Consider the following 11409-nt stretch of genomic DNA (forward strand, 5'->3'; position numbering starts at 1 on the left):
CATGTTTAATGTTTAATTATTATTATTATTATTTTGAGTTGGAGTCTCACTCTGTCACTCAGACTGGAGTGCAGTGGCCGCTCCTGGCCACCGCAGCCTCGACCTGCTGGGCTCCGGCGAACCTTCTGCCTCAGCCTTGCAAGTAGCTGGAACTACAGGCGCGTGCTACCATGCCCAGCTAATTTTTGATTTATTGTAGAGATGAGGTCTCGTCAAATTGCCCAGGCAGGTCTCGAACCCTCGGGCTCAGGCAATCCACTCACCTCAGCCTCCCAAAGCGCTGGGATTACAGGCTGAGCCACTGAACCTGGCCCTAATGTTTAATTATTTTTAATGCCAAAGTTTTGTAGAATTTTCCTGTGAATTGAGAGCAAGACAAAGTCACTTACTACCAGCACCTTTGTGCAACACTCTTTCCTGGAGGTCTTGTGCAGTACAATAACAAGCAAACAAAAAACATCAAATATATAATATGTTATCTACAGATCATTTGAATTAGTAAAATAGTTTAGTAAGGTAACTCTAAAAAAACCAATATGAAAAGTAATTGCATATACTAGCAATATATAGAAACTGAAGTTTAAATTAGACTCTATGTACAATAAGAGGAAATTAACAAATACCTAGAAATTAATCTAAAAAGATGATATAAAACTTTAATTTAAGAAGACAAAATAAACGGAAAGATACACAATAGTCACAGATCCTAAGACTTAAATTTACCACCAAAATGTCACTTTTCCCTAAATTGATCTACAGATTTAATTTCAATAAGAATTCAACAAAAAAGATTGCCAATCCAGTAGAAAGAAATACATGAGAAATATTTTACAAATGAGGACATTAAAAAAAAAAAACAGTGTACCTTTAAAATGGTTTTCAAGAACTTTGGGAATCAGAAAAATAATATCAAAAGCTCAGTGGGTACCCACTAGATTGAAAAAAAAATGTGAAAGCCTGTTAATGCCAAGAAAATAATGTGGAATGATAAAAGCTTTCAAAAACTGGTGAAATTATACATTGGTACCAATGCTTTGGAAAACGTTTTGGCTTTCTTTAGTAAAGAGCAGATATGCACAATCAGAAATTCCTCCTTCAGGGACATGCCTATTACTGAAATGCATTCTTATGTGCACTTTGGTACACTTGAGAATACACAGCGTTGCTCATTATGGCCCCAAATGGAATCCCGCCCAAACATCCATTGACAGTAAAATAGACAAACTGTTTATTAATGTAATAGAATATACTCAGCAATGAAAATGAATGAGTGACAGTGATACGTAGCATATCTAAATTCTAAAAGCAGGATGTTTCACAAAAGAAACAAGACCAAAAAAAAGTAAACCCCATGGATGAGGGATTCTTGCTTTTATGGCAAAACATAGAGCAAGGACGCATTGTCATAACAGTCAGGATGGGGTTACCCCTGGGGGAGGGAGGAGTTTGGGATCAGGGAGAGGTAGGAAGCGGGCATTCTCTGATGCTCATGAAGATCATTATTTAACCTTGGTGGGTCTTACACATGGATCCACTTTATTATAACTTCTCAGAGTGTGCAGTGTGTTACAGTTTGCTAAGCTGTGTGTGATTATACTTTGTTAAATTTTACAGACTTTTAATTTATTTTTCTGCATTGTGTTTTGATATTTAAAATGCCTAAGTATGTGCAGGGTATGGAGGAAATAAGAAGGAGATGGCTAGTTCAATGGGCTGGAAGTTTCCTGAGAAGAGCTTTCTTTGAAGATGGCATTTGGAGCTGGCTCAAGGGGCAGGAGCATCACCTCCATGTCCTAACCCAACTCATAAATGCTTACTTGTTTATTAAAATATTCAGACCATGGAGATTGTTGCAACTTGGCTGTACTTAGGAGTGCAGGTGGGGGTGGCAGATGGGGTGACAAACACATTGGCTAAATAAATCCACCAATTGGAGAATCCTCAGGAAGCAGGTAGAGTGTAGTCTAGTATTGTCTAAATTCTTTGATTAACTCACTGAATTATTAATCCATTCAGTCATCAAATAATTTCTGAGCATCCACTATGTGCCATGCACTCTTTGGGGCTCTGGGGATACAGTGGTGTACTTTCTTTCTTTTTTTTTTTTTTTAGTGTTGTACTTTCTAGAGTTACTGTGGTTTCATTCATAGGGATTCACATTGGACTACGATAGGTCTCTACTTTCTTTTCTTTTCTTTTTTCTTTTTTTTTTTAGAAAGCAGGATTTATTGAGAAAACAGAGAAGCTCCCATAGTGGGAGGGACCCAAAGGGGTTACCCCTACTTTCTAGACTAGGTCGAGTGATTTGGGATCCTAGCATCACTGTTGACACTGACTTCTTGGTCTCCTATACAATAGGCTAAGCCAAATGTGTTAACTGATTAATGTCTATTAGATTATGTGGGATTTCCTCAGTCTATCACATGCCATCTGGGCTTCACTTTACACCTACAGGACTCAACGGGGTTGATCTATTCTGTTAGATTTAGGAAGGAAACACAACAGTCTTTATCCAGGAAAGTACTTAGTGGTAGATGTCTCTATCACATAAGATTCCCTTAGATTTTAACTTTACCTTCAGCAAGCTCATTTGAACCACAGTGCAAAGAGATGCCCCAGTGATTTTCCTTATAAGAGACAATTTCAAAAAATGATGAAACATAAAATGAAATTGAATTCTAAAAATATCTCTGAAAACTGTTGCTTCAAGCTATAGACTTGGGTTTGCTTTTTATTCCAAAAATGGAAAAGTATCTGAATGGTATTTCCTAGGAAATTTTACCTTCCAATAGTATAAAATTTGTTGTCTGGTGAATTTCACTGGATAGACCTGAGGGAGATTATAGGATGAAATCATTGAACAAAAATTATTTTTGCACATTTGGCTTAATAGCTATACATATATAATATCATATAGCATATATAATAAAATGCATGATGTTTCCTTATTTTATTTTTTTATTTTAATTTTAAAGTTGTGGGGTAGGTGTCCTTATTTTATATTTCAATGATGAGTATTAGTTTTTGTTTCTTATTTTGGAGACATTGACTTTTTTTTTCTGATAAAATAAAGCGACCTGACTTAATTTCTTATCCCACTGAACTTTCCAGCATTTGATTGAAAAGACAACTGATTCATTCAGAGTGTCATGGAGTATTATTTCCTAAAGTTCACAAATGCTCTTAAAGATCATATGCATGAACTAAAAAGGATTATTTCTGAAAAATTTGTCCTGCTAGGGTTGTTTTCTCTTAGTATTCTATTAAAAAAAAGATCTTTTTCAAAAATACTTATGAGACATTATAAACATTCTAGCTATAATAATTCAGCAAATACTTGCTGAGTGACACTATGCTCCAGACATGATGTTAATTTTATGGAAAAAAATTTAAAAAACAGCAAAATGGACATTGGAGATGCAGAAGGAGGAGGGGCAGGAAATGATGGAGGGATAAAAAAAATTACCCATTAGGTACAATGTACACAGGTAGGGGTGGCAGGTACACTTAAAGCTCAGATTTCTTTGCCACTATACAAGGCATTCATGTTACCAAAAACCATTTGTACTTTCTAAAGCTATTGAAACAAACAAACAAACAAACAGTAGAGTGCAACACTTGTCTCCAGGATTGCAGGATTAGTTGAGGATTGAGAGTCATAAATTATCAACGTCAATACAGTAATACACGAGATAATAGATGTTAGAATAGAAGGGTAAGAAAACAGGAAGGCTATTTAGCTGATTTGGGGAACAAAAACGAAGGGGCTTCTAGGTGGAAGTGTGCTGAGCTGAGATTGGAAGAAGATGGAGGACTGGATCCCTATGGTAGACCCAATAGGATGGATGTAATTCAGGCAGGAGAAGCAGGGGGCTCGGGGTGTGAGCAAGCATGGAGAGGTCAGGGCTGCCAGTAGTTGGGTGTGACCGGAGAGTAGACTGAGAAGGAGGAAGTGGACGGAGACTGAGGCCAATGCAGTGGGTAAAATCCAGGTAACCTCGGTAATTGAGAGCCACTGAAAAATTTGTAGTAGGAAAATGAGGAAAGATTTGTATTTTAGCTTGAACTTTCTGGTAGTAATCTGAAGAACAGATCACAGGGTGAAAGCTTGGTTTTTTTGGGGGATGAGGACCATTGTCCAGAGGCAAACCTGAAATTACTAAACTAAAGAAATTAAATCATTTAGAACTAAAGCAATTATTTTGTCCCAAATACTTAAGTAACTCAAATTTTCCTTTGAAATTTTCCAGACTTATGCCCCCTCGATTTTCCTGGCACGCAATAGACCTATATAATGGTACATGATAATTTAAGAGACTTTATAGGAATAAATAACCTTTATTCCTTCTTTGAATAGGGTAAGACATTTCATGGAAAAAATATCTATCTTGCCTTATCAATGATGTCAGATATAATAAGAAAAATAGAATGTCAAGAGAGGCCTGACTTAAATTATTATCAATAAGCAAAGCTGAGGTGTGCTGACAGCACGAACATTGTTCCAATAGCCAGCCATATTCTGTAGCTAGTGATTTGTTCAATATTTGTCCAAGGGATGGGCCAGTAGCAATTTTGTAGATTATGGCAGGCATCCAATCAGTTTTCCAGCTGGACAACAGCATCATTTGATAATGTCACTGGTTCAAGTTAGGATGAAGGTAAAGAGAGTGAGTAGTTAGGTGAGCCTTCAGACCAGTGCGTCCGTTAAAAAATGGGACTTGAGAGCAAAGATTCAAGGAGAAGAGTTCCCATGTTTCCTCAGCTTTATGGGTATGCTGAAATTGGGGCAAGCGAAGAAGACAGTTCAGAACAGACCTCACATGACCAGTGCTGCTTCTTCCCCCCTACTTGAGAATCACTAACAAAAAAATTTCCTGGGGATACCTCATGATGAAAGATCTCAAAGCATGTCTGTTTTGAATGGGTATCCTAGTGTGATATTTCGCATCATAAACAAAAAACATCAGCATTCTTTGTGATGGCCTAGAGATCAAGAATTCATATATAAGCCCTGTGTTTTCCAGCTTATCTAGTTAAATCTAGAGAGAACACAAAGTGTGATGTCTTATTTTTAATCAACACTTGACATCGCCATCAGATAAAATTACAAGCTAGAACTCTGCAGAAAGTCACAGTGTAATTAAGCTATTCTAATTGAACAGTTTATCTTTTTTTGATAGTTACCCTCGCCTTCAGTTTATTAGTAAACATTATCTAATAAAGTACTCTGTTGTAGAGAAAAGTTTGAGCAAAAGGGAAATCATTTGGGGAAATGAGTAAGCAATGGGTGGTGTCTGAGATAAAATGTCATGCAGCAGCCAGGCAATGATGTCCCTCGACGGGGTAAGTGCTTGGTATCAATTTTGTGCAGGTGTAGGGCATCTCCAGTGATTGATGACATAGGAAGTTCTTGGTACTTTTCAGTTCTCTTAGTGAAAAAACACAGTTAGATGTTTGAAGAATAAGATGATTTTATTTCCACTGCTGGTCATAAGATGGTGAGTGAATTGGTCTGATACTTTGGACCCTGTGGTTTCTATTCTCAGGGAGAGCGTCCTAAGGTCAGTTTTGTCACATTCTGCTTGACTGACCTTTTTGGAAGGGAGATACCCTAGGTGTTGATTATAATAATTAGGTCTATGGGTTTACGCATCCCATGTCGTACTTTGCTCTGAAGACAGCTGTTTTGACTTTCTTCCAAGGGGTCTGTGGTCTTCTCACACAAACAGCAATTAGAATATGTGTTTTAAGAACTAAGAGTGTACTTAATATTATAAACGTGGGTTGAGCTGTATATTAGTTACTATTGCCCCGAGACTTAGTGGCCTAAAACAATGAACACTGAGGATATGAGTTTCTGTGAATCAGGAGTGGGTGTGGCTTACCTGTGCCCCTCTGGTACAGGGTGTGTCATAAAGCTGAGATCAAAGTGGAGGCCAGGACTGCAGTCAAGGTTCAACCAGGGGAAGAGACTTGGTCAAGCTCACTCTTGTGGTTGCTGGTAGGATTCAGTTGCTAGTGGGTTGTTGGATGGGGACCTGAGTTCCCTGAGGCACAGGGCTCTCTGCAGGGCAGCCCACAGCATGGCCACTAGCCATCTTCACAGTGAGTGAGCAAGGGAGAAAAGATAGTGGCTCAGGGTAGATGTGACCCAGTCTCAGGAGTGACAGCCAGTCACTTTTGTCGTGTTCTGTTTATTAGAAAAGAGCCACGAGGTCCAGTCCACACTCAAGGGGAAACGACCACACAGGCGCTTGGATACTGGGATGCAGGGATTACTGGGGCAATCTCAGTGCTGCTTACTACAAACTGGAAAATCTGGACTGTCGAAGTCCACCTTTAAATGGTCACTTTCAGTCAAACTCCTGAAACCAAAACTCTTGATATGTTTCATTGGGATTCCTGTCCTGACTCCCAATTTCTTTACTTCTAAGGGAATTTTTTTCCCCTGAAATTATTACTATCTACTCCTTAAAACCATTAGCCTAAAATTAGACTGGTGACATCATTTGAGAGACACATTTACTAGCTAAAGCCTGTGTTCCCTGATGCAGCAAATTTTATTTAGAAAAAATTTAGAGTCATCTTAGAATGCTTACACGTTCATTATCAATATGGTTGCAATGTGGTTACAACTCCGCGGGCCAGAGAATCTGGAAGATTTAACTTCTTATGTGACTTTTAGACAAAACTTGTCCTGAAGTTACATTATCACTGTTCTGAAAACCTGCCCTATGGGAGGATGGCATGCAAAAAGAAACATATCTTAGACTCGCTACCATTGGGCTGCTGTGTCTTTCTGATTAATATCAGGCTGCAGTAACCTGTGAATGGTTCCCTCATCAGATGTGGGCTATTAATTGCTGAGTCTTCCTGCTTTCTTTTGAGAAAAGAGCTGTAGATAAAACACATTTTGTAAATAAAAATATGTCTGCTGCATCTGCCTTGAGAATAGATGTTCAGTGTTAGAACTACAGTTTTGCAATGTGTTTTAAATGTGTCTGCTCCATTATGAATATAGCAAGGTCAACAGGTTTAATTCGTTAAGCATTCATCAAGCACCAAAAGCACGACCAAGCATGGTGCCAAGACCTGGGGTGTGAGAATGAGCTGCACAAACTCCTCCATTGTGAGGTTCTCAGTCCTCTGAAGGAACAATTCGGTAAACCGTTAATAACAGCACAATGTGGTAAGTCTCGTGATGGGGCCACGTATAAAGTACCAAGTATGGTAGGCTCTGAGGAGGGTGGGACTAATTGCTGGGATCTGTGTTCTTTCAGTTTGTTATCAATTAATTTTGAGACAGGGTCTCGCTCTGTTGTCCAGGCTGGAGTGCAGAGGCATGATCATAGCTCACTGCAGCCTCGAACTCCTGAGCCATACCTGGCTAATTCTTGACTTTTTCTTTTTTTCTTTTTTGATAGAGACAGGAGTCTCACTAAGTTGCCCAGGCTGGTCTTGAACTCCTGGCCCCAAGTGGTCTTCCTACCTTGACCTTCCAAAATGCTGGAATTACAGGTGTGAGCCCCTGAACCCAGCCGCTTTTGTGTTCTACTGCTTCTATTTTAGAATATCATCCTCAGGTTGCAGGCCATGTCTGGGAGCAGCCTGTATGCTCATAGGCTATTCATTGTTTTTCAGCTTTTCTATTGCCTGCAAGAAAGAAGAATTATGTATTCACTGAATTTTCAGTTTGTGTACTTACTAAGATTTTTTCTCTGGAGGGTAAAAAATAGCTTACTTTTACCATGATAATTCTGCTTTGGAACCAACTTCTAAATGTCAAATGTCAAAATGACTTTCTTAATAAGCTACTAATCAGAAAGTCCTTTCAGTGGGAAACACTTTATTTGCATCCCTAAAGGTGAATCTAGTAATGGTAGAGGGATGTATGAAGACTACTCTGTGCCTGGCACGGGTGTAGTGATGTCAGCTTTCTTCCAATTTAATACTTTTACATATACTCAGAAAGCTTGCTTTGACGTTCATGAAAAATACCAGCTATGCTAGTGTATTTGCTTTCTAGGGCTGCCATAACAAAATATCACAAACTGGATGGCTTAACATAACAGAAATGTATTCCCTCACAGATCTAGAGGCTTCAAGTCCCAAGTCAAGGTGTCTGCAGGACCTTGTTTCCTCTGGAAGTTCGAGGGGAGAATGCTTCCCTGCCTCTTCAGCTTCTGGGAGCCCCTGGCACAGCTGTATTGCACCATCACTCCAAGCTCTGCTTCTGTTTCCACATTGTCTTCTCCCCTGAGCCTCTGGGTATCTTCTCTTCTTCTTCTTTTTTTTGTTTTTTAATAGTTGGGATCTCATTCTGTCACCCAGGCTGGAGTGCAATGGCAACGATCACAGCTCATTGAAGCCTCAACCTTCTGGGTTCAGGTGATCCTCCTGCTTTGGTCTCTTGAGAAACTGGAACTACAGGTGTGTGCCGCCATGCCTAGATAATTTTTATTTTATTTTATTTTTGGTAGAGATGAAGTCTCACTATGTTGACTAGGCTGTTCTGGAACTCCTAGGCTCAAGTGATCCTCCTTGCGTCTACCTCCCGAAGTGCTGAGATTACAGGTGTGAGCCACCACACTGGGCCCATTCTAAATATTCATAAACATTTTTGATGGAGAACTTTGGGTCAGCAAGGTTGTCAAATCACTTCTTGACTTCCGGCAAGATGGTGACGGGGCAACCTGGCTCTCTCCCCAGGGGCTGCGGACCCCAATGTCGGCAGGCTGCTCTTCACACGGAGCTCGGCCGTTGCCACCACTGGGGTATCGCAGAGGTCTGGACAGCCACTGCAGCCGCAGACACAGCAGCTGCCGGTGCCACAGCGGCCTTCGTGGCAGCCATAGCGCATCGCACCACCCGTGCCTGAGGTGATCCACGACTTCAGTCCCTATGGGCTGTGGGTCTCCTCCCGTGTGCCCTGAGGCAGGCTCCCATCTGTGGCCTCTGCCGAACTCCTGTCTGGCTCCACCCCCTCTGGGGCAAGCAACTGAGATAGCACCACCTGCTGGCAATTCAAGGTAACAGCAACGAAATAAGCTTGAAAAACAGACACAGGCCAGATTAAGTGGTGAATGGAGGGTGATCTGAACTGTCCTTCACAGCAGGCCAGGGTCAACGGACCCTATCTGCAAATTAATTTACCAGCTTGAAAAGACAGCTAGAAATCAGAGCTGAAAGGACATCGGACTTAAATAAAAAGTCTCAGAGTATGCTTGCTTTATTCTGTTAGTTTAATGACCTAATTCTATTCATACTGTTTTGTTCCTTTTTTTCTCTTTTTTCTTTCCTCTTCCTTTTCTTCTCTTTTCTCCTCTCTGTAAACCATGTCTTTGTACAGAGGAACAGCACACCAATAAGGTGGTTGGTTAGGTTGTATGTTAGCATCATTGTATTTTTTTTTTTGTATGGGAGTTGGTTAGTCTGTAGCCATGGTCTATTGTTTTTATCTGTTTCAGTTTAGGTCTCTCTCTTCATTTGTTGGTACACTCGTCTGTTTCCCCTCTTATGCCCCTCTCTCTCCACCCCTCCTCTTCCCCCCACTGTCTGCTCCATTCTCTTCCCTCTGCTAACCACAATTTATTTCAGGGAGTAACCCTATAGCCCCACTGCATGGACAGATTCTAAGGCAGTGGGAAGTGGGTTTCAGATTATCCATACACCTGCCAGTGAATACCACGATCTGCAGATAGATTTTGAATCACAGCTCCCCCCCTAAGTAAATCTCAAAACTGCAAAAATGACCACTCCCAACCTACAGTGCAACTCCAGAATTGAACAAAGTAAGAGGGCATACATAAACATTAGGAGACTGAACAAAAAGAAGTAAAAGCAATTCCTCTACCCCTGAATAACAGAATTAAAGAAGACGGTAACATGGAGGGAAGGAAAAGGTAGGGAGGGGAAAAAAACCACATAAATGAAGAAAAACCGAAAGAAGAATATAGGTCTCACACAGACCCCTGGGAGATCAGACACTGAGAAAACAGATTCTGGAACACAAACAATGAAGAGCCCCCAGAATGACTGATCACATGCAACAAACCCAGACATCAAGACATAAATAGAGAGAATTTAAAAAATTGAGGAGAGACAAGAGGAAAATAGGAAGGAACTGATGTCAGAAATAACAGCAGTAAAGAATACTGTGATGGAAATAAATAACAAACTAATAAGCATGGAAAGCAGAATTAGCCAAGCAGAAGAAAGAATCTCAGAGCTCGAAGACCAAAACACAGAACTAACCCAAACTGTCAAAAGTATAGAAAAGAAGCTCAAAAAGACAGAACAAAACCTGCAAGAGATGAATGATCACTTCAAGAGACCGAACCTAAGAGTAATTGGCCTTCCTGAGGCAGAGAGAGAAACAGAGGCCACACTGGAACAAACATTTCATGAAATAATTCAAGAAAACTTCCCTCACCTCATCAAGGATGAAAAAACTCAAACGCAAGAGATTCAGAGAACCCCTGCAAGACAACAAATGAGAAGACCAACTCCCAGACACATAATAATTCGCCTAAGCAAAGTAGGTACAAAAGAAAAAATCCTAAAGGCTGTAAGAGAAAAAGGTCAGACTACGTACCAGGGAGACCAATTAGAATAGCAGCAGATTTATCTACAGAAAACCTCCAGGCTAGGAGAGCTTGGAGCCCTATCTTCAAAGTTCTAAAAGATAAACAATTTCAACCGAGAATAACCTACCCAGCCAATCTAAGCTTCATCAGTGAGGGAGAATTGAAATCTTTCCCAGATACCCAATCCCTAAGAACCTATGCTGCCACCTCTACAAGAAACACTTAAGAAAGTAGTGTACACAGAAAAAAAGGAAAAAAGAACAACAACGTTCTTCACAAGAGTACAGGCAAAAGATTAAAAACACACATGATCCAACTCTAAAACCAAAAGAAAGACAACACACAAACAGGAAGAACAACAATGCTGTAAGAACATTATGACAGGGATCAACTCTCACATTTCAATAATTAGTTTGAATGTGAATGGACTAAATGCACCACTGAAAAGACATAGAATGGCAAAATGTATAAAATATCACCAGGCAACAATCTATTGCCTTCAAGAGACTCACCTCACTAGAAAGTAAACTCACAGACTCAAAGAAAGAGGATGGGAAACAAATTTTCAGGCGAATGGAACACAAAAGAAAGGAGGAGTTGTGATCTTAATCTCAGAAAAAATACCCCTAAAGCTATCAAAAATTTAAAAAGACACAGAAGGCCACTACATAATGATAAAATGTTCAATCCATCAACAGGAGATATGCACCTAAACATATATGCACCGAACATAGGAGCACCAACTTTCATAAAGCAGCTCCTAGGTTAACTAAAAAAAGATATTGACTCCAATACCATCATAGCTGGTTACTTTAATACCCCA

The sequence above is a fragment of the Carlito syrichta genome, unplaced genomic scaffold (assembly GCF_000164805.1).
Source record: "Carlito syrichta isolate Samal-C Ts95f unplaced genomic scaffold, Tarsius_syrichta-2.0.1 Scaffold302945, whole genome shotgun sequence".
NCBI classification, from domain to species: domain Eukaryota; kingdom Metazoa; phylum Chordata; class Mammalia; order Primates; family Tarsiidae; genus Carlito; species Carlito syrichta.